We start from the raw sequence: 23001 nt of genomic DNA, 5'->3' as shown, positions 1-23001 counted from the left end.
TTATTTTTTAGTCAAATTTATCAGCTTTTTCCTGCAAGTCTATGAATTATGTATGTGAACAGACTAATCAACGCAGGGTTTGCTTTCAGTGCTAGCCAATCATCCGAGGGAAGGGGCCTTCTTTCTTTTGCCTTTGCGGCGAATATATAAATTTATTTGTGTATTTGTTTGTATTATTTCATTTAACGTAAACAAGAGGAAAAGAAGATTGCCTTTTTTTCCTTACAGCGCCAACCAATCAACTGTGAAAAGGGGCGGGACTTGTACAGAGATGTAGTTCTTAAGTTGTGATTAAACTATTCTTTTGTCCGGCCTGCACGTAGCCTAGTGGTTATGTATCTGGTTGCAGTGCTCATTGCGGGACAAAGGCGCGGTTCGAATCCCGTGGTGGCGTCTCATGCTAATGAGATATATACTGCAACCAGGCAGGGTGTTGTTTTGGGATTATATATATATATTTTTTTTTTTCCCACCCAGAATTATTTATATCTTTGTGTATCTTTTTTATGTATTAATGTATTTAAAATGTAAACAATGTGAAAAGGGACCTTTTTCTGTTAAGTTTAAATATTGAATTTTTTTATTTTTTTCATTTTTTGTAGCTTTGGGCTCTTTTAACCAGACAGGTTACAAAGTATGTATTTTAATAATGTATGAAAGATGTAATATATTTATATAATATTATTTATTTATTTGTGTATATCTTGTTTTCAAATTCTCAGGCTCTGTGCAGAACTGATGTATTTGTTCTTCTCCTTTAGTATGTTTTTGTCTCTCTGAATTCTTGCTCAGTCTTCAGAAATGTCTGAATGTGTGTGAATGTGGATGTTGTTATAGGAAATCCATCAACTTTGCAGTGATGACAGAACCTCGGCTTCATGGAGGCCACATGGCACCACTCTTTAACTGATTATTTCTCTGTAAGTGCAGAATTCTGTGTTTCCTTTCCTCACAATATAAAACCAGACAAAAGCAGTAAAAAGTTTAAATAACTGGTTTTTTTTCCTTTCTTAAATTTCAGCAGTTTTTATTTATTCTCATTTCTTTCAGCTTTTTCTTTTCATCCATCCATCCATCCATCTTCTCCCGCTTATCCGATGCCGGGTCGCGGGGGCAGCAGTCTAAGCAAAGATGCCCAGACTTCCCTCTCCCTAGACACTTCTTCCAGCTCTTCCGGGGGGACACCAAGGCGTTCCCAGGCCAGCCGGGAGACATAGTCTCTCCAGCGTGTCCTAGGTCTTCCCCGGGGTCTCCTCCCAGTGGGACGCGCCCGGAACACCTTCCCAGGAAGGCGTCCAGGAGGCATCCGGAACAGATGCCCGAGCCACCTCAGCTGACCCCTCTCGATGTGGAGGAGCAGCGGATCTACTCCGAGCTCCTCCCGAGTGACTAAGCTTCTCACCCTATCTCTAAGGGATCGCCCAGCCACCCTGCGGAGGAAGCACATTTCGGCCGCCTGTATCCGGGATCTTGTCCTTTCGCTCATGACCATAGGTGAGAGTAGGAACGTAGATTGACCGGTAAATCGAAAGTTTCGCCTTGCGGCTCAGCTCCTTCTTCACCACGACAGACCGGTACATCGACCGCATTACTGCAGAAGCTGCACCGATCCGTCTGTCAATCTCCCGTTCCACCCTTCCCTCACTCGTGAACAAAACCCCAAGATACTTAAACTCCTCCACTTGCGGCAGGAACTCCCCACCAACCTGAAGTGGGCAAGCCACCCTTTTCCGACTGAGGACCATGGCCTCGGATTTGGAGGTGCTGATTCTCATCCCAGCCGCTTCACACTCGGCTGCAAACCGTCCCAGTGCATGCTGAAGGTCCTGGTCTGATGAAGCCCACACGACAACATCATCTGCAAAGAGCAAAGACGAAATCGTGTCGTCACCAAACCGGACACCCTCCGACCCCTGGCTGCGCCTAGAAATTCTGTCCATAAAAATTATGAACAGAACCGGTGACAAAGGGCAGCCCTGCCGGAGTCCAACATGCACCGGGAACAAGTCTGACTTACTGCCGGCAATGCGAACCAAGCTCCTGCTTCGGTCATACAGGGACCGGACAGCCCTTAGTAAAGGGCCCCCGACCCCATACTCCCGGAGCACCCTCCACAGGCCGCCGCGAGGGACACAGTCGAATGCCTTTTCCAAATCCACAAAGCACATGTGGACTGGTTGGGCAAACTCCCATGAACCCTCCAGCACCCTGTAGAGGGTATAGAGCTGGTCCAGTGTTCCACGGCCTGGACGAAAACCACATTGTTCCTCCTGAATCCGAGGTTCTACTATCGGCCGTATTCTCCTCTCCAGTACCCTGGCATAGACTTTCCCAGGTAGGCTGAGAAGTGTGATCCCCCTATAGTTGGAACACACCCTCCGGTCCCCCTTCTTAAAAAGAGGGACCACCACCCCGGTCTGCCATTCCAGAGGCACTGTCCCCGACCGCCACGCGATGCTGCAGAGGCGTGTCAGCCAAGACAGCCCCACAACATCCAGAGACTTGAGGTACTCAGGGCGGATCTCATCCACCCCCGGTGCCCTGCCACCGAGGAGTTTCTTTACTACCTCGGTGACTTCAGCTTGGGTGATGGACGAGTCCGCCTCTGAGCCCTCAGCCTCTGCTTCCTCAATGGAAGACGTGACGGCGGGATTGAGGAGATCCTCGAAGTATTCCTTCCACCGTCCAACGACATCCCCAGTTGAAGTCAACAGCTCCCCACCTCTACTGTAAACAGCATTGGTGGGGCACTGCTTTCCCCTCCTGAGGCGCCGGACGGTTTGCCAGAATCTCTTCGAGGCCAGCCGATAGTCCTTCTCCATGGCCTCACCGAGCTCCTCCCAGGCCCGAGTTTTTGCCTCGATAACCACCCGGGCTGCAGTTCGCTTGGCCTGCCGGTACCCGTCAGCTGCCTCAGGAGTCCCACAAGCCAACCAGGCCAGGTAGGACTCCTTCTTCAGCTTGACGGCATCCCTTACTTCCGGTTTCCACCACCGGGTTCGGGGATTGCCGCCTCGACAGGCACCGGAGACCTTACTGCCACAGCTCCGAGCGGCCGCTTCGACAATGGAGGTGGAGAACATGGTCCACTCGGACTCAATATCTCCGGCCTCCCTCGGGATCTGGTCAAAGCTCTGCCGGAGGTGGGAGTTGAAGATCTCTCTGACAGGAGGCTCGGCCAAACGTTCCCAGCAGACCCTCACAGTACGCTTGGGTCTGCCGAGTCTGTCCAGCTTCCTCCCCCGCCATCGGATCCAACTCACCACCAGGTGGTGATCAGTTGACAGCTCCGCCCCTCTCTTTACCCGAGTGTCCAAGACATACGGCCGCAGGTCAGATGAAACGACCACAAAGTCGATCATCGACCTGCGGCCTAGGGTGTCCTGGTGCCACGTGTACTGATGGACACCCTTATGCTTGAACATGGTGTTCGTTATGGACAAACTGTAACTAGCACAGAAGTCCAATAACTGAACACCGCTCGGGTTCAGATCAGGGGGGCCGTTCCTCCCAATCACGCCCCTCCAGGTGTCACTGTCGCTGCCCACGTGTGCATTGAAGTCTCCTAGTAGAACGACGGAGTCCCCAGTCGGAGCACTGTCCAGCACCCCTCCCAGAGACCCCAAGAAGGCCGGGTACTCTATACTGCCGTTTGGCCCGTAGGCACACACGACAGTGAGAGACCTATCCCCGACCCGTAGGCGCAGGGAAACGACCCTCTCGTTCACCGGGGTAAACTCCAACACATGGCGGCTGAGCTGGGGGGCTATAAGCAAACCCACACCAGCCCGACGCCTTTCACCATGGGCAGCTCCAGAGTTGTAAAGAGTCCATCCTCTCTCGAGGAGTGTGGTTCCAGAGCCCAGGCCGTGCGTAGAGGTGATCCCGACTATCTCTAGTCGGAACCTCTCAACCTCACGCACAATCTCAGGCTCCTTCCCCGCCAGCGAGGTGACATTCCACGTCCCTAGAGCTAGCTTCCGTGTCCAGGGATCGGGTTGTCGAGGCCTCCACCTTCGACTGCTGCCCGATCCTCTTAGCACCGGCCCCTTACGGTCCCTCCTGCAGGTGGTGAGCCCACTGGAAGGCGGCCCCACGTCGCTCCTTCGGGCTGAGCCCGGCCGGACCCTGTGGGGGAAGGCCCGGCCACCAGGCGCTCGCATACGAGCCCCAACCCCGGGCCTGGCTCCAGGGTGGGGCCCCGGCTGCGCCATACCGGGCGACGTCACGGTCCCTGATGTAGTATCTCTCATAAGGGGTCTTTTCATGTGAATGAAAATAAATAACGTCACTGTGTGCTGTAATATTTTTGCTGGAAATTGCAATAAATTAAGTGCTTAAAATGTATGCATTGTTTTCTTAATGTACTTATTTAACTTTAACACTTATATTAATTTCTTTCAGCTTCTCCCATTAGGGGGCGCCACAGCGGATCCTCCACATGTTTTTACACTGGATGCCCTTCCAAACGCAACCCTCCCCATTTATCCGGGCTTGGGACCGGCGCTAAGAGGAGCTGGTTCCCTGACCGGGGATCGAACCCGGGCCACAGCGGTGAGAGCGCCGCATCCTAACCACTAGACCACCAGGGAACCTGGGAATTAACTTTAACACTTATTTTATCAAAAGTCTCTTTCATTATATGTATAATTAATGTTATTTATATATTTTCATTCCACTTAATATTAATAACAGTAATAATAATAATAATAATGAAGATGATAATGGGTTCAGCAGGTTCACAGAATAATTCATGAGTCACTGTTCTATGAACAATAAAACATTATAATTACTGAAAATGCTACAAAAATGTCACATGATAAAATATAATAATGCAAACACACAAAGATACAAATACTATTTACAAATTATTTACATATTAGTGAGGGGTATTTAACAACAAATATAAACATTTATGATTAAACATTTCCAAAGTGGGTTTAAAAAAACAACCAAAAACAACAATAGATACAAATATTAAATCCACAAAAACAGAATCATGGATGCAGATGAAGGTCTGGATGCAGATGAAGGACTGGATGCAGATGAAGGACTGGATGCAGATGAAGGTCTGAATGCAGATGAAGGACTGGATGCAGATGAAGGACTGGATGCAGATGAAGGACTGGATGCAGATGAAGGACTGGATGCAGATGAAGGTCTGAATGCAGATGAAGGACTGGATGCAGATGAAGGACTGGCTGAAGGAGATGAACTTTGACTACCAGGCTGTAAAGACACATATTGTATATTATGAACTTAAGCATAATAATGATGATGATAATGACATATGAAGATCTTTTTAAATTACAGGAATCTGCATTGGTACATTTACATTAGGTTTGGCTGCTGAATTGTTGCTGAAGGATCCACCAAACCGTGACTTTGTAGACTAAAAAAGAGAGGCGACAGAACAGACTAACATTCATGTAAAATCATACATGTGCTGGAAATGTAAAGATCTGATTTCCCTTTTGAAGAAAACACAAATAATCTTCTATCCAATAAAAGACAATATGACTATAAAAGGCTTTGGGGAGGTTCCAGAGATAATTGCGTGTGGAGTAAATACTGAAATATGAAAATAATGAATGAGCAGTGATAATGTAAGTGCAGGCTGTATAATGGTGGGGGTGGAGGTAGGGGGCGCTACAGCAGTAGGAGTGGAGTAAAGCAGGTGGAACACTTGCAGCAGGTGGAACACTTACGACCTGGTAAAAGAACAATAAAGAGTGTGGAAAACAGGTTTTATTCACCTTTTAGTCTTGGTATTTTTTACAGATCTAAATAAGAAGAAACATTGCAAAATCTAACATTCACACATTAATATGTTTAATCCACAATCATCTCTGTACACTAGTGAGAGTCTGAGGGCAGAAGTGAAGTGATATGAAGATCTATAAATATAACACACTTTAACACACTTGAGCAAAATCCAAATTCTTTTACAATGATCTCAGTGCTTCCACTATTTGATCACTGGATGAGACATGGGAATTGATAAAGCAGACATTGTTATATATGATTAGGGATGTAAACTGTAGCAGCGAACGTCAAGAAGGAAAGGCGTCCCGAACCGCGAGTGTGTGGGTGAACCCTGGTGTGAGTACTGGAAAGAAAAATGCCAGCATGAAAAACAAAGAAAAATAAAGAAGCTCCGCTTGGTGAACTTTTGCCTGTCTGTCTTTCTTTCAGTGCATTTGTTACATAAACATCACTTTTATGAGATTTTGTAAATCTCTGCATTGGACATTTCTCACTCTGTACAAATAAAGACCTTTAGGTTATGGGAAATGTGTTTAATCATCTTTTATTATACATTTTTGTCAGCACAAACCTCATGTAACAGATCAAACCATTTCTTCTGATGGGGAGCAGGTGTGTTTCCAGCTTCAGAGAATAACCCCAGTGCTGCCAAACCGCCGCAGACGAGACGTCCACTCATCATCCTCTACCGCCACAGACGAGACGTCCACTCATCGTCCTCTACCGCCACAGACGAGACGTCCACTCATCGTCCTCTACCGCCGCCGACGAGACGTCCACTCATCGTCCTCTACCGCCACAGACGAGACGTCCACTCATCGTCCACCGAAAAGTTTCTACTGGCCGTGGACCTGCATTGGACATTTCTCACTCTGTACAAATAAAGACCTTTAGGTTATGGGAAATGTGTTTAATCATCTTCTCTTATACTTTTTTGTCAGCACAAACCTTATGTAACAGATCAAACTATTTCTTCTGATGGGGAGCAGGTGTGTTTCCAGCTTCAGAGAATAACCCCAGTGCTGCCAAACCCCCGCAGACGAGACGTCCACTCATCATCCTCTACCGCCACAGACGAGACGTCCACTCATCATCCTCTACCGCCACAGACAAGACGTCCACTCATCGTCCTCTACCGCCGCCGACGAGACGTCCACTCATCGTCCTCTACCGCCGCAGACGAGACGTCCACTCATCGTCCTCTACCGCCGCAGACGAGACGTCCACTCATCGTCCTCTACCCCCGCAGACGAGACGTCCACTAATCGTCCTCTACCGCCGCAGACGAGACGTCCACTCATCGTCCTCTACCGCCGCAGACGAGACGTCCACTCATCGTCCTCTACCGCCACAGATGAGATGTCCACTAATCGTCCTCTACCGCCACAGACGAGACGTCCACTCATCGTCCTCTACCCCCGCAGACGAGACGTCCACTCATCATCCTCTACCGCCACAGACGAGACGTCCACTCATCGTCCTCTACCGCCACAGACAAGACGTCCACTCATCATCCTCTACCGCCACAGATGAGACGTCCACTCATCATCCTCTACCGCCACAGATGAGACGTCCACTCATCATCTCCTAAAGCCTTTTGAGACGTTTTAGACATGTCTGAGACATTTGAAACATGTTTTTGTTTAAAAAGATTTTTCTGAACCTTTTTGATCTTGTAGAAAGCACGAGATGAATCATGTTTCCTAAAGAGGTAATGATAAATCACTATCACACATTGATGAAACGCTGTGAGCAGAAACCCCATTAGATTTCGAGTCTAACGCCTTCACCACTCAGCCATCACAGCAGCAGTTCCTGTCCTTTGTAACCCTGAGCTTTTTAACAGGAGCAACATTCTGGCTAACAGCAGAACACACTAACCAACTGCACAACAGAGATCTTTCATTAACATCTCCTTTGGTGGTTTGGATAAACCACATTTGGCTTTAAACCAGCAGTCAGTAGCCGGCGTGTGTTTTGCATGAGGCCCATGTGACATGAGACTCTTAATCTCAGGGTGCTGGATTTGTGCCCCACGTTTTGTGAGGACAGGAATTGCAGTGACATGCTGAGATGTCGAAGGTTTGTGTTCATTGTGTTCTTAAAAAAAAAAAAAAAAAACACTTGACTGGTGTACACACATTCTGGAGACACAGAAGGTAAGAAGGGGAAAAAGCCACACAGAAGGTGAGGTGATGAACTGAAGTCAGATGGTAGGAAGTAAAAGATACTGCAGAATGAAAAAATTTAGGAAAGAGGAGAAAACAGTGAGGGTGAGGAGAAGATTCATATGGAAGTCTGTTTCTGCCACATAAAAAAAAGGTTTACCCAAAAAAGTTTTTTTTCTCACAATTGCAACTTTTTTAGGCAGTCGGGCAGCGTCACCTCCTCTGTAGTGCCAGAAAGCTTCACATATTTAAAATAAAATGTGCTTCAATCAATAAAATCACATGATATTAATCTGAGCCTCTGAACCCTGGAGAGAACTCTGTCTAACAATCAGCTCTGGAGGAGACGGAACAAGACAGATGAAGCAGAGGAGCCTCGTTCACACACCAACAGCTTCAAACTTCAGACCCACAACATGGTTACCGGTGGAGGCACCAAAAACGTTGGATGTTTATAAGTAAATAAAGTCAGAGTTTATTTATTTATATATTTGTATTTGCATTTTTATGTAATATGCCAATTAAATGCTTTAAATGAGTTTAGTTTTCACAGACTACTAAAATAATCGATAGCTGCAGCCCCAAATATAACTACTAAATATAGTTATAGTGTGTGTGTGTGTGTGTGTGTGTGTGTGTGTGTGTGTGTGTGTGTGTGTGTGTGTGTGTGTGTGTATGTAGTGTCCTTGTAGATCTGGACTTCACTCACAGATGCTGAAGGAGCTTTAACTGAATTTGATCCTTGTCCTGGTTTCTCCTCCACAGCTGGATCTTGAGCTGCAGCTGGTTTCTCCTTCACAGCTGGAACTTGAGCTGGATGTGGGTGGACTCTGGTTGTGGTGGTTCCTCTCAGTCTCGCGCTCCTTATGAGATTAAAGTGTTGATGGAGCTGTAACAGAACAGAGACACTGCTCTTACACACTGCTGTTAGTCTTTATGCCGACACCAAGTCAAGTCAAGTCAAGTCAAGTTTATTTGTATAGCGCTTTTCACAACAGACATTGTCTCAAAGCAGCTTTACAGAAAACAACAGTGAAGGTGAATGGTGTGCGTTTGTCCCTGATGAGCAGCCGTGGCGACAGTGGCAAGGAAAAACTCCCTTAGATGATATGAGGAAGAAACCTTGAGAGGAACCAGACTCAAAGGGGAACCCATCCTCATATGGGTGACATCAAAAGTTTGGTCATAAATCTTTCAACAATACAGAACAATTTGTGATCATCATAGATCCAGCATCAGCTTCTCCATGCCAGGGCCTTTAAACACTCGGCATCTACTTCTCCATGATCATCCATAGGTCCATAATCTTCATAATCTTCATCTTCATAATCACCAGCAAAATCACCCCCTGATGCTGACTGAAATCCCCTCATATGACCAAACCCACCCTTTATATTAATAGATTACACTTTAACGTCGTTAAAAAGTTTGCCGTCAAGATTCTCTTTCACCAAATTTGCCGCCTCTTGAGATTTTAATTGGAAGAGTTCAGACCCTTTTGTCTCCGTCTCGTAACCGACAACCTTCAGGAGGGACGTCATGTCAACACACAATTCATATTAAACAGATCTAATACAGGACTTTAGTAAAACAAACAAATTTATTTTACTACTACTTACACACTTACCAGCTACCTGATGTTCAATAGTAGAAAAATGTTCAATAGAGCGACTGTACGACTGCTGGAACAGCGAGTTTCCAAACTTTATGGGTTTTTATTCTCTTTGAAACACTGAGTTTATTATTTATTATTAGAGCTGCAACAATAATCACATAATAATCGATAATGAAATTGGTTGTGAGTGAATGCTGTTATCCTCATCATGTGAAAATGGTGTAGTTTATTGAAGTGTTATTGTGTAAACTGTTTGTTTGTAACTTCGGGAGTCGCACTGGATCTGTTCTGTCGTGACTCGCGAGCATCAGGTTGCGCAATCGACTCGATCAGTTCGAATACTGTTTTTACTTTATTTATACTGATTATTTTCCTGTAATATCACATTCCCAATGTATTATCTATACTGTAGAATTGTCTGTGTCATGTGATTTGATCACATTTTGTTTATATTAGAACAAAGAGAGCTGCATCAGACATGCCACCACCCAGTGCTGCTAAAAAGCCTCGACTTGCTGCTGCACCTCACAAACACACAACACAATCCCTCATCACTAGTGCATTAAAAACACTGCAGGATTCCTGTGATGATGTTTTATCTCCAAACTGGATTGATGCACTACTTAAAGGGAAATGTGAACTTCCTTCTCTCACAGAGGAAGAAAAATCTGTCATTTCCAAGTTTTGTGTGAACGAGGTCAGTGATTATCTTCTGTTTTATTTAGTGTGCATTCAATTCAAACGCATGCATTTAATTTAGTGTACATGCAATTCTAAAGCTCTTGATTTGAGTTTTATCAGTTTTAATAGTCAATCCTTAATTCACTGGTCCTGATGTTCTGAAATTGAACAGTAGATATAATTTGTCATGTAAAAATGTTTACTCCAGGTTTTGGTTTATGCAAAGTCGAGCAGTTTTCCTAAACCTAATCTACAGTCCAGTCTTAACCCCCTAATATTTGTTTTAAAAACATGATTGGTTGAACTTTTTTTGGTTGAAACTTTTCTTCTGTCTCATTTAGTCGTTAGCAGAGACGTTTCTGAAAGCGGTTTTGGAGAAGATCAAGGCGGAGAAAGAGTCTATGGGACATGAACTCCTGCAGTCTCTCTGTAGGGTTTATGTGGGCTTGTGTCAAAAGAGAGGAGACTCTCATAAAGCACATGCCCTCGCCTACAGATTTCTTAAAGAAGGTGAGATTATATTGACATTTCATTATATATTTACTAAAAAAAAAAAAAAAATAAATAAATAAATAAATAAATAAATAAATAAATAAATAAATAAATAAAAGGTATATAAAGAAGCCAGTTGTGTTCTGTTTTTGGTTCTGTTTTTCTTCCTATACAGTGTATTTTAAATATGTGATATCATTTTATTTCCTTTGCAGACTTTTCTCAAGCCCCAAAACTGATAATGGTCATGGTGACAGCATGGCCAAGTGTTTTCTCCTGTAACAGCCCTTTATGCAGAGCCGTTCACATCGTGTGCAAAATGAAGGCATATGGAAAGGTGTATTACTTGCTCAGCAAATATCTGCACTGGGATACAGTAAGTAGCTGATTCTCATCACAACAGTCACCAGAACAGTCATTAAACATCCTTTTTCAACTGGACTTTTTATGTTTTACTTCATTCTTAATCTACTTTTAATTTCCAATGTCCATGTGATCTATGGAGCAAATTCATTATAAATTCATGTAGAATTAAATCAATAAGTATCTATCACTATTCTACATCACTATTTTAGTCTTTTTTTATGAGTGTAGTGTATTAGTGCTGATAACCAGCAGCAAAGAAACTGCACTTAACTCCAGCGTTAATGACGCTGTTTATGATCAAAATGATCAGATCAGTGCAATAAACATGCAAATAAATCTGTGTTTCATAATATACTAATAAAGGAAGTGATATAGAACCATGTGACACTGTGCTCACTACTGAATAAACAAACTAAATCTGTGCCTCAAATTACTTACTCATGTACTATTCTAGAGCATTATTTACTCCTGCTACTGTCTGATACATAAACCCTTTAGGAACGTGTGCTACTTTGCATGTGTATCTAAAATCTTTTCTAGGACTCCTCCTTACATAAGAGTAATAAATGGAGGTTATAAAAAGAGCAGAATGCACAGTTAGAGCTCTACCTCAGTATTTCAATCATCTGCACTTGTGATTGGTTGTGACCTTTCAGTTATGATCATATTATTGTAAACATTGTTTCATTGATCTGGTTTTTAAAGAAATGATGTATTTTCTGACAGGAGCCTCCTGGAGACAGCTACAGAGCCATCACCAGCACACTGAAGGCTCTTCTGAAAGACAAAAGTCTGACTTTCCAGAAGAGCAGTTGGTATGGTGATGATCTCTGTCCCGCTGCCTGGGACTACGTATTCAGCCTGGACCTTCTCTGTGCACAACTGGGCTGGATTTGGACCGACTCCCATGTTATACGGTACTGATTGTGAAACTGCTTCAACGTGTTTAATTCTCATCTTTCTAGTTTTTTTGAACATTTAATAGATTGCAAACCGGCAAATGTGAGACTCATATGAGACAGTGTGTGTCCTAAAAACTGCAAAATTTCCATTCTTGTTGCATAAACTTACAATTGATGGTATTCTATTACCGCCACAAGAAAACTTAATATGTCCAATTTTTTATTTAACAGAAAAAGTGTGTGGCTCATTTTGAATACTTGGCTGAAACAAACACAAACAGAGGAAACAAAGTTCAGAAACGTCTCTGTAGCAGCAATATTCAGGCTACTTGGTAAGTTTCCTGTAAATTCTGTTTTAGAGCATTTTCTCTTATTATTTCTGGATTCTTCTGTTTTTTACTCATGTTCTTTGTCCATCTCAAACAGGGCGACTTGGCCAAAATGGCCTTAAGGAGAACGTGGCAGCATCAGTCGAGGATCTGGTGAAACGTGTAAATGAGTTCAGGGGGCAAAATGGTATCAAATAAACAAGTCCTTTATCAATCTTTATCTTTATTCTGATGTTTAGTTCTCTATCAACAGAAAAGTGCTTCAGCAAGTCCTAATTTTATGATGGATTTTGTGTGCAGATTTGCCGTGGGAGGTGCAGCTCGCAGTGGTTTATGCCACTCATGATCTGGCACCCAGCAGCCCCAAAGTCGCTCTGAACGCTTTGGAGTCGTGGAAAAAAGACCTCACAAAGCCCGTTCCTCCAGCCGTCACCAAGTGCCTTCAGCAGATCAGCTTCCTCTGTTCTCACATAAAGACAAAAAAAATGATCACAATAAATAATGTTTAATAGATTAGGGTTTTTTATAATATTTTTGTACAAAAATAAATAAAATACATAATAGATCTGCACAGTGTTATTGATTGTCTCTTTACAGTGGCGGGTCGTGCATTTCACACATAATCATCTGCCTTCAGTCCAATCATCCTCTTGATAACATCAATATGATGCCACAGCTGTAGAAACCATCATTATTATACAGCATATAATACATGCAGTATAACAGAGCGCATGCAGATTCTTGTGCATTTTCCTCGCATTACAGTTTTCCTGCTGTTTTTAAATTAAGTCAAATTATGTGTTTTTGTACAGATTCTACAAAGAAGATGCAAAAAGTATAAATGGCTCATGAAAAAGCTTAACAACTTTTGGTTGACCTTTATATAATGTCCTTTATACTTTAATAACACTTTAACCCAAATTCATTTTAACAGCACAAATTGTATTAATGCGTAATTAATGCAGCACACGTTTTTCCATTTTTATTAAAAATATTAATAAATAAATATAAAACAAAGAAGGGGAAAATTAAAAACTTTAACACAACAAACATTTATTCACGACATCCTTTCTTTTCCTCAGATATTGTTAGATTTTTATCATGTAAAAAGTTCAATCTTGGAGAGGTTTTCCATACGATCTACGATGTCTTTTCTGATCAGGAAAGAATCACACAGCACACAGAATGGCGCAAATGTTCTTCTTTAGTTTATTGCAGATAACAGACAAGTATATATACACACTGGATAAAACCCGAGCTAAAACTGTTCCTGATTGGGTAAGAAAACATAGTAACCAGGGATGTGTGAACCCAGACAAAGACTTTCTGTGTACCTTACATACTCACATCATAAAGATCCTATAGACACTGAACAGACAACATAGGAATGTGTTTAGAGAACCAGTGTGAGGCCCATCTTAATACTAACAGATATGAACAAATGTAAAAATCTCCAGCGAAAATTTTTTTTTCATCACTAAACATTTTTTTATTGATGCACTAAGTCTCAAATCAAGAACCAAAATCCGCCAGTTAAAACCATCCGTGAGGAAACAGCAAAAGTTCTGATTGGTGTCCTGATAATTTACGTACAGTGGAAGCTTGTATTGTGAGTAACATGATTTATAAATACTTTACAGGAGGAGCAAATTTGATTATTTTATTTAACTTACATTACAAGCAATAACTTGCATTGTGAACTCCGAGCATCACGCTAACAACATGCAAATGACTCGCACTAAACTACTCAACTTTCCTTTTCACTGCATGAAACAATAGGAGCTCAGGTCAGGTTCCTGCATATTTGTTCTCATTCGGCGTGTTTTCCTCATACAGGCAGCATTTGCATTAACATACTGTTTACTATAGTAGTATACTATGTGTTTACTATACAGTATTATTACTTTAAATCATTCACGAAAAGAGTTTGGTTTTACTAATATGTGTATATATATATACAGTGGTGTGATAAAGTGTTTGTCCCCTTCCTGATTTCTTTTTTTTTAATTCAAATATTACTAAAAAGGTAACATAAAAGTGAACATAGCATGTAGATTTTAAATAAATGGTTTTTAGTATTGAGGTAAAACTAAATCGAAATTTACATGGTCCTGTGTGAAAAAGTGTTTGCCCCCTAAACCTAATAACTGTTTGGGCCACCCTTAGCAGCAACATTTGCAATCAAGCGTTTGCGATAACTTGCAATGAGTCTGTTACAGCACTGTGGAGGAATTTTGGTCCACTCATCTATGCAGAATTGTTGTAATTCAGCCACATTGATAGGTTTTCGAGCATGAACTGCCTTTTTAAGGTAGCATCTCAATAGGATTCATTTCAGGACTTTGACTAGGCCACTCCAAAGTCTTCATTTTGTTTTTCTTCAGTCATTCAGAGGTGGACTTGATGGTGTATTTTGGATCATTGTCCTGCTGCAGAACCCAAGTTCTCTTTAGCTTGAGGTAATGAACAGATGGCCAGACTTTGTCCTTCAGGGAGACAGCAGAATTCATGGTTTCCTTTATCACAGCACGTCTTCCAGGTCCTGAAGCAGCAAAACAGCCCCAGACCATCACACTACCACTACCATATTTTACTGTTGGTATGATGTCCTTTTTCTGAAATGCGGTGTTACCTTTACGCCAGACTTAATGGACACACACCTTCCAAAAAGTTCGACTTTTGTCTTGCCAGCCCAAAGAGTATTTTCCCAAAAGCCTTGGGGATCATCAAGATGTTTTCTGGCAAAAACTGAGACGAGCTTTTATGTTTTTTTTGCCCAGCAGCGGTTTTCGTCTTGTAACTCTGCCATGCAGACCATTTTTGCCCAGTCTCTATCTTATGGTGGAGTCATGAACACTGTCCTTAAAAGCACAGTTTTTTCCATTGATAACAAATACTATCAAGCATTTAAAAGGGTCAGAGCAAAGCCTGCAATTCACCATTCAGTGCCCCGAAGAAACCATCTTATCCACTTGCAATGTTAAATCTCAAGCCATAAAGAAAAAGCTGGCAGGCACTCAAGCAGCAAAGGACAACGGCATCGGGCACTGCTGGGATTCGAACCCAGGATCTCCTGTTTACTAGACAGGCACTTTAACCAACTAAGCCACAGTGCCTTTTTTAGATATTTAGATAAAAGTTTTAGATGTAAATCATTATAAAAGTAATCTATTAAATTATTCAGAAAGAGAGTCTGAGGCTTGGTGACGGCTGGAGGAATGAGCTTTGTGATGTCTTGCCACCATGATTCCAAAATCTTTACAGTGACTTTGGGGTTGCTGGCTGCCAGATCATGAGTGGCATAAACCACTGCAAGCTGCAGCTCTTTACTTCAATACCCAGTTCAATAAAATGATGTTTACAATAATATAGTGATAACTGACGGATTAGTTCAACATGAATTTATAAGGAATTTGTTCCACTAGATTACACTGACACTTGGAAATGAAAAGTAGTTTAATAATAAGTTTGATAATTAAAAAAAGATGATAAGAGAATCAGCTCCTTACCTCATTACAGAGAAGATACTTGCTGAGCAAATCTAATTCCTTTTTTCTTTGCCTTCATTTTGCACATGATGTGAACGGCTCTGCAAATGATTTTTCACTGGAGATTTAAAAAAATTTTCATATCTGTTAGTATTAAGATGGGTTTTAATTTTGCCTTTTTTAAATAATATTTATTTTTTTTATATACATGCTGCATTAATTGCACTTTAATCAAATGAGTGCTGTTAAAATGAGTTTAGTTTATAGTGTTATTAACACAGTGATTTAGAAAGTTTATTTGATCCTTTAGTGATACCTTTTTGCCTCCCGAACTCAGTTACACTTTTTACCAGATCCTCGACTGATGCTGCCATGTTTTTCTGCCTGTCGTTCCCACTAATAGGTAACCATGTACTTGTTTATTCTTTATGTCTGTGTTTGAAATACAAAGGAGAATAATTATTTCATTATTGTTTCGATTTCTAATGAAAATAAAGTCACTGTCAGAAGTGGGATTTGAACTTACGCCTCCATGAGGAGACCAGAACACTCAGTTTCCTGGAAGGTACAGAACCTTGAGTCTGGCGCCTTAGACCGCTCGGCCATCCTGACATACAAGCATGTGTTTCTTATCCCCTCAGTGGCTGATAAAACTATTTTTACTAATTTCTGTCTACATGTTTGTCTTATCTATCCTTCTATTTGTGTTTCTTATTTATGTAAGTCTTTTGTTTTTCTGTCTGAATGCCTATATACCTGCTCATCTTTCCTATCGATTAATATCTATCTATTTAATCTCTTCATCTGCCTGCTTGCAGAGGCGGCAAAAGTACACACATCCTTCACTCAAGTAGAAGTACAGATATTCATGTTTTAAAAGACTCTGGTATAAGGTGGAGTTCTGACTATACTTTTTTACTCAAGTTACAGTGAAGAAGTTTGGGCTCTGACATGTACTTAATTAGTAGTAAAGGCTTCTTTTTTACGTGTTTCAGTGTCACACTGGTAACTGGACCTCACATCATATTAATATTAGGGCTGTCAGTCGATTCAAATATTTAATCGCTCTGTTCTAAATGTGAAGAGAGATGACAGAGATGGCAGAAAGCGCCCCCTATCTGTTTTCTTTACTTTACAAATGCACAGCATTTTGTTGTTATTAATATTGTGTACAAAAAAAGTAGAGCCTTTACATATTTGAATGATGTGTTGCTCTGTTCGATCAAAAAAGACAGTAATTTATGTTCGTTTCGGTGTTATGAGAAAAAAATGGCACAAAACGTGCTGCCGTGTTTGCCGCCCCCAGACAGTAAAATGCTGAATGTGCGCATCATGGCTGATTTCAGTGCTGATTTGAGACTTGGCGCATCAGTAAAACAAATGTTTTTGATGGATGTGCAGATTCGGGAAAACCTTCCGTAACCATGGCTGAGTGGATCAGCAGCACTTTTTTAAGTCAACACCGTAGATAATTAAACCACGAACGAAATACATCTGCTACTGTTGCATGTTCACCATATGGCCTAGACATGGTCACCAATGCAAGAAAAGTCAAAGCCTGGCTGTCAGGATGGCTGAGTTTTTTAAGGCGCTGCGTTCAGGTTGCAGTCTCCTCTGGAGGTGTGGGTTTGAATCGCACTTCAGATAGGGGTCTACCTTCTTGGTCAATTTTTCTGAACTGAGCCCATGTGGAGGAGACTTGAGTTGTTATTGATACTGAAAAAACATGAGAAAAAACTATTTAACATGTTGACTCTGTTCGAAGTCTTCTGTTGCTTTTTTGATACTGAAAAGATTTTGCTGTATAATAAAGACTCATCCAAATGCTTAAGCATGTCTTTAGACAAAAAATAGTCCATTTGACATCACTGGCTTGAACACTTGTTTTGTTATCATGATAGCTGAGCATGATCTCTCATTTGAACAGGATCTGGTTCCAGGAATGGCACAAAATTGTGCAACTGTGTGACTAAATCTGTGTATAAATAAAGTGCAAAAGGGGAAAAAAAATGCAACATCCCTTCCGCTAGTATCCTGAGTTATTCAAGATATATATAGTTATTCAAGACCTTTAAACTTGTATTTTGAAAGAAGTATATGTAGATATTTTTAAGAAAGGAGAGTTGAATCAAAGAATGGGAATGGGCTTAATAAAATTGATATATAAGAAAAAAGGGGAAAAAACAGATTTTAAAAACTACAGACCAATCACTATGCTGAATACTGATTTTAAGATTTTATCCAAAATCTTAGCCAACAGACTGAAGGAAGTAATGCTGAGCATAATTAAAACTAACCAAGTGTACGGTGTAAAGGGTAGAGATATAGCAGACACAACAATTAGTATAAAAGATACAATAAGATACATGCGTGAGCAGAATAAAGATGGTTTTATTATCAGTTTAGACTTTGAGAAAGCATTTGACAGGGTGGAACATAGTTTCATTTTTGACGTTTTAAAGAGGTTTGGGTTTGGAAAACATTTTATTAAATGGATTAGGATCTTATACAAAGGTGCAGTAACAAAAATTAATGTAATGGGTTTTTAACACAGTGTTTTAAAATAACCAGATCAATAAGACAAGGATGCCGCTGTCAGCACTTTTATATTCTCTAATTGTGGGACCTTTAGGACTAACTATAAAACAAGAGCAAGGAATAAAAGGATTAGGCATCGAGGGAGAAAAGCATAAAATATTTCAGTATGCGAGTGACACAACGCTATTGGTCAAAGATCTGGAGGGGTGAAAAAAGCAATGCAAATCATACAAAAGTTCTGTAGGGGATCAGGAGCCAAAATAAACGAGAATAAAACAGTGTACATGAGATTCGGAAGGGCGGCGGTTTTAACGGGACACATTTTACTTTTATTGAAGCAAAAGAAATAAAGATGTTTGGAGTTTTAATAGGGAGGGATGAAAAGAAAGCAGAAGAAACAATGTGGGAGGAAATATTAGGAGGGATTGAAAGGAGGTTGATATTTTGGAAAATGAGAACATTAACACTAAAAGGGAAAGTTTTAGTTCTTAACGTCTTAATGATTTCTAAACTGTGGTACATTTTATACACATCATCTATGCCGTTGTGGGCAGAAAAAAGGCTGAAAAAATGTTTTTTAGATTTTTTTATGGGAAGGGAAGCCCTCAAGAATTGCATACAACACTTTAATATGAGCAATAGAGAAGGGAGGACTGGGATTAATGGATGTGGAACAAAGAAAAAACAGTCTGAGGGTAAATATGGTAAAAAATAAATGGATGAAGAAAACAATGCGGCATGGAAAGCAACAATGGGTTTTTTCTTAAATAAGTGTAGCAACTTCAATCTTGGAGACAACATACTGTGGATGAAAAAGAATTGAATGACGGAGGGGTTGCCAGACTTTTATAAAGAACTCTTGAGGGCCTGGGGCAAATTTTTATCTCATGTACATTTTAATCCACAAGGAAGAGAGAACATTTTAAATCAGCCTTTATTCTTAAACAATGGCATTTTAAATCAGGGGAAAGAGATATTCTTTAAGAAATGGTGGGATGTGGGTATTATGAAAGTAAGAGATGTTTTATATGAATTCAAAGAGGGGTTTTTACCAACACAATACATTGTGGACATAATGGAGGAGGCAAAGGAGGATTTTAGCAGACAAGAAATAGAATAAATATGATGTAATCAAGAACTCTATACCTCAAGAATGGCTAAAAAGAATTGAAAACATGGAAGAGGGCCAAGAAGAAAAAGATGTGAATGTGAGTCTTGGGGGAAAATCGTTTGCTTTTAAAACATGTTCTGGGAAAATGTTGTATTGCCTTTTTAGAGACGCTGTGTTTAAGAGACCTGTTGCAAATGAATATTGGTTATGCACATTTAAAGATTTAAAAGAAGACAGCATATAGAGGAATATGAAGGGGAAACTTATACAAAGTTGCAGAACTCAAAATATTTTATCAGACATAAGGCTTTTTTACAGATGCAATTTAAAATAGAATTGGAATGGAACAGTCCGCTTCATGCAAAGTTTGTAATGATGATGCTGAGGGGTTTTTACACCTGTTTTTATACTGTAAAGAATTTGAGGATTTCAATGGGAAATGTAAAAGAATGATTTCGCAATTGAGAGGGGATGATGATGATGATATGGAATGGAATAAGGTGATGATGTTGGGCTTTGAGAACAAATTAAAAACAAAACACTTCTGAATCTATTTGTGATGTTGATGAAGAGTGCAATATGGGAAAGACGGGTGGTAGCAAAGAAAGAACAATTTTTAATGGATGTCTGGTTTGTTTTCAAAAGGAAATTTGAAAGGAATGTTGAATACTTGTTCTATTATTTTAAAGAAGATAGAAATATAGATGAATTTGACAAAGTTTTTATGCAGGAAGTCACTAAGGTTTTAGAAGATTTTTAACAAAATGAAAAGAATGTAAAAAATTTTGTGATTTTTATGCTCTGGGAGGTTGAGAGCCTTTTAACCTGATGTATTTTCACTTGGAAAAGTATTCTCAAAAAAAAAAAAAAAGGTTAAGGGGATGGACTGCGAATCCATTGTGCTTTACACACGTGGGTTCGAGTCCCACCCTTGTCACAAGGTTGAATCTTAGTTGCCGATTTATAGCAACTTCTAGCTTTGTTGCTATTTCTATCACAAGGCTTCAGGATATAATGCTTCTCAGTAAAGCCATACTTGACTGTTTAGAGGAAAGGACTGTTTAGAGTCTGCTTACGCAAACCACACACCTCCAAAGCTGTGTGGTTTGCGTAAGCATTGCGACATCTAGTCTCCAAAGGCTTTCCTAGGGATTGTGGCTCCCCTTCTTTCTTGCTGTCCACTTAAATGCCTCCAGTGGCATCAAGAACCCAACTGATACAACAAACAAAATTTACCATTGGCAGAAGACGCAAGTGTGCCGCTACCTTTAGAGGAATTTCTGAAGCTGTTTTTGTTGCTGTCTATTTTGTAAAGGTTTTCTGTTTCCTTGATGGATCGTCGCAGCTGTGGCAAAACAACAGTGGCAAAAAAACCTTGCGTCTGAATCCTGTTATTATATGTGGATGATTGTTGACAATCAGAGGGGAAATGCAATGGACTGCCAATTCTGCACAGCCTGTTGTGTGTTTTTGTATCACTTTGTTCTCGAGCAAAAGTCTTTTGTTAAGCGTGTTTCATGCATGCCACTGACATTATGGCCGGCTGCAACAGCATCTCCTCCACAAGCTGGCAGTCCTATCTCAGAGCTTAACTACTGGTAGCGTGGCCGAGCGGTCTTAGGCGCTGGATTTAGGCTCCAGTCTCTTTGGAGGCGTGGGTTCGAATCCCACCGCTGCCACTTTACTATTTTGGTCAAATAGAGTAGATCTCCTTCCGTTAATACTGTAGATGTTGATCAGCGGGTCCAAAGCCTAGATCCGCTGTAGGGTTGCTGTAAATGCTAGTCAAAAGGTGCTCGTTTTAGCTCTATGTTAAACAGTCTCACGAGCTCTTGTCAAATAGAATACAAAGGTTATCCTGCACTGCACACACTTTTTCATTTAGTTTGTCAAGTTTAGCCTTTTTTAGTCAAAAAGTAATTTGTATTTATTTCTCCGAACAACCAGATATGTCCAAAACACACATACTAAGCTTATTTTCAGACAACAATAAAGGACTGGATTATGCAGATCAGTGTACTCTGTACAGCATTGTTGTGAAATCTGTCCTTTTCACTTGTTCACATTATGCAATACACTGATTTACTTTTATGTGAAACTTTTTCTTTCACAAACGCTGTAAATAAGAGTGTCAAGGTTCATCAATGATCCATCTCCTAATTGAATTATTAAGATAAAATGCCACTATAGAAACGATAAAATAAGGAATCTGAGGATACTAGCAGATAAGACATTGCATTCTTTTCCCTTTGCACTTTATTTACACACAGATTTAGCCACACAGTTGCACACTTTTGTGCCATTCCTGGAACCATATTCTGTTAAAATGAGAGACCATGCTTAGCTATCATGATAACAAAACAAGTGTTTAAGCCAGTGATGTCAAATGAAAGCTAGACTGGTGTGTCACAGCAAGGTTTCAACTATTTTTGTCCAAAGACATGCTCAAGCATTTGGATGAGTCTTCGATATTCGGTGATATTTTGTCAAAATATTTCAGTATCAAACAAGCAACAGAAGACTTGAACACGGAAATTTAGCAGACGTATTTCGTTGGCGGTTTAAATATCTACAGGGTTGACTTAAAATAGTTCTGCTGCAGTGTTAAAGAGCTGTGTTCTGGCAGAACAAGCTGTCGGAAATGTGTAAGAAACGAAGATCACAAACGTAATAGGCAAGATTTTAACATGGTGCAGGAAAACCCCAACGGATTTCAAATCCGTCACCTTACCCACTTAGCCATGACTACGCAAGGTTCTGCCTTAAGGCCACTGTGGCTTGCGTGCATGGAAGGGAAACTAATGGCAATCTTTCTGTTTGGGTCTCACACACCACAGATGTAGACTGGTTTACAAAGTCAACAATAAGCAGTCAGAAGGCAACAAGAGTTTGGGGTTAACATGGATGAGACAGAGAACAGAGACATTCCTGATCATCATCATCTTTTCTCTGCTTGTGTTCTATATGGTTGTTGTTCAGTCTGGATACATTCAATAGGTAACAACATTTATATTAGTTTTTTTGTATAAAAAATTTCCTGTTTTTTATTAACGTGTGATCAATGTAGCGCATTTCTGTTTGATCATTTTTAATTAAAATATAAATAAATAAATAAATAAATAAATAAATAAATAAATAAATAAATAAATAAATAAATATAAAAGAGGTGAAATTAACATTTTACTACTAATTAAGTACATGTCAGAGCCCAAACTTCTTCACTTTAACTTGAGTAAAAAATTATAGTGAGAACTTTTAACAGAGTCTTTCAAAACATGAATATCTGTACTTCTACTTAAGTGAAGGATGTGTGTTCTTTTGCCGCCTCTGCAAGCAGGCAGATGGGTAGATAAATTAGATAGATATAGATTGATAGATCGATAGAAAAGATGAGCAGGTATAAAGGCATTCAGACTAAAAAACAGATTAGACTGACATAGATAAACACAAATAGAAGTCTAGATAAGATAAATAAGTTGACAGAAATGTGTAAAATATAGCTCTTAATAGTATTGCTGAGTCGTCTAAAGTACAGACTCAAGGAT

This window comes from Silurus aristotelis (assembly GCF_946808225.1).
Source record: "Silurus aristotelis genome assembly, chromosome: 3".
NCBI lineage: Eukaryota > Metazoa > Chordata > Actinopteri > Siluriformes > Siluridae > Silurus > Silurus aristotelis.
This window is presented reverse-complemented; position numbering follows the sequence as displayed.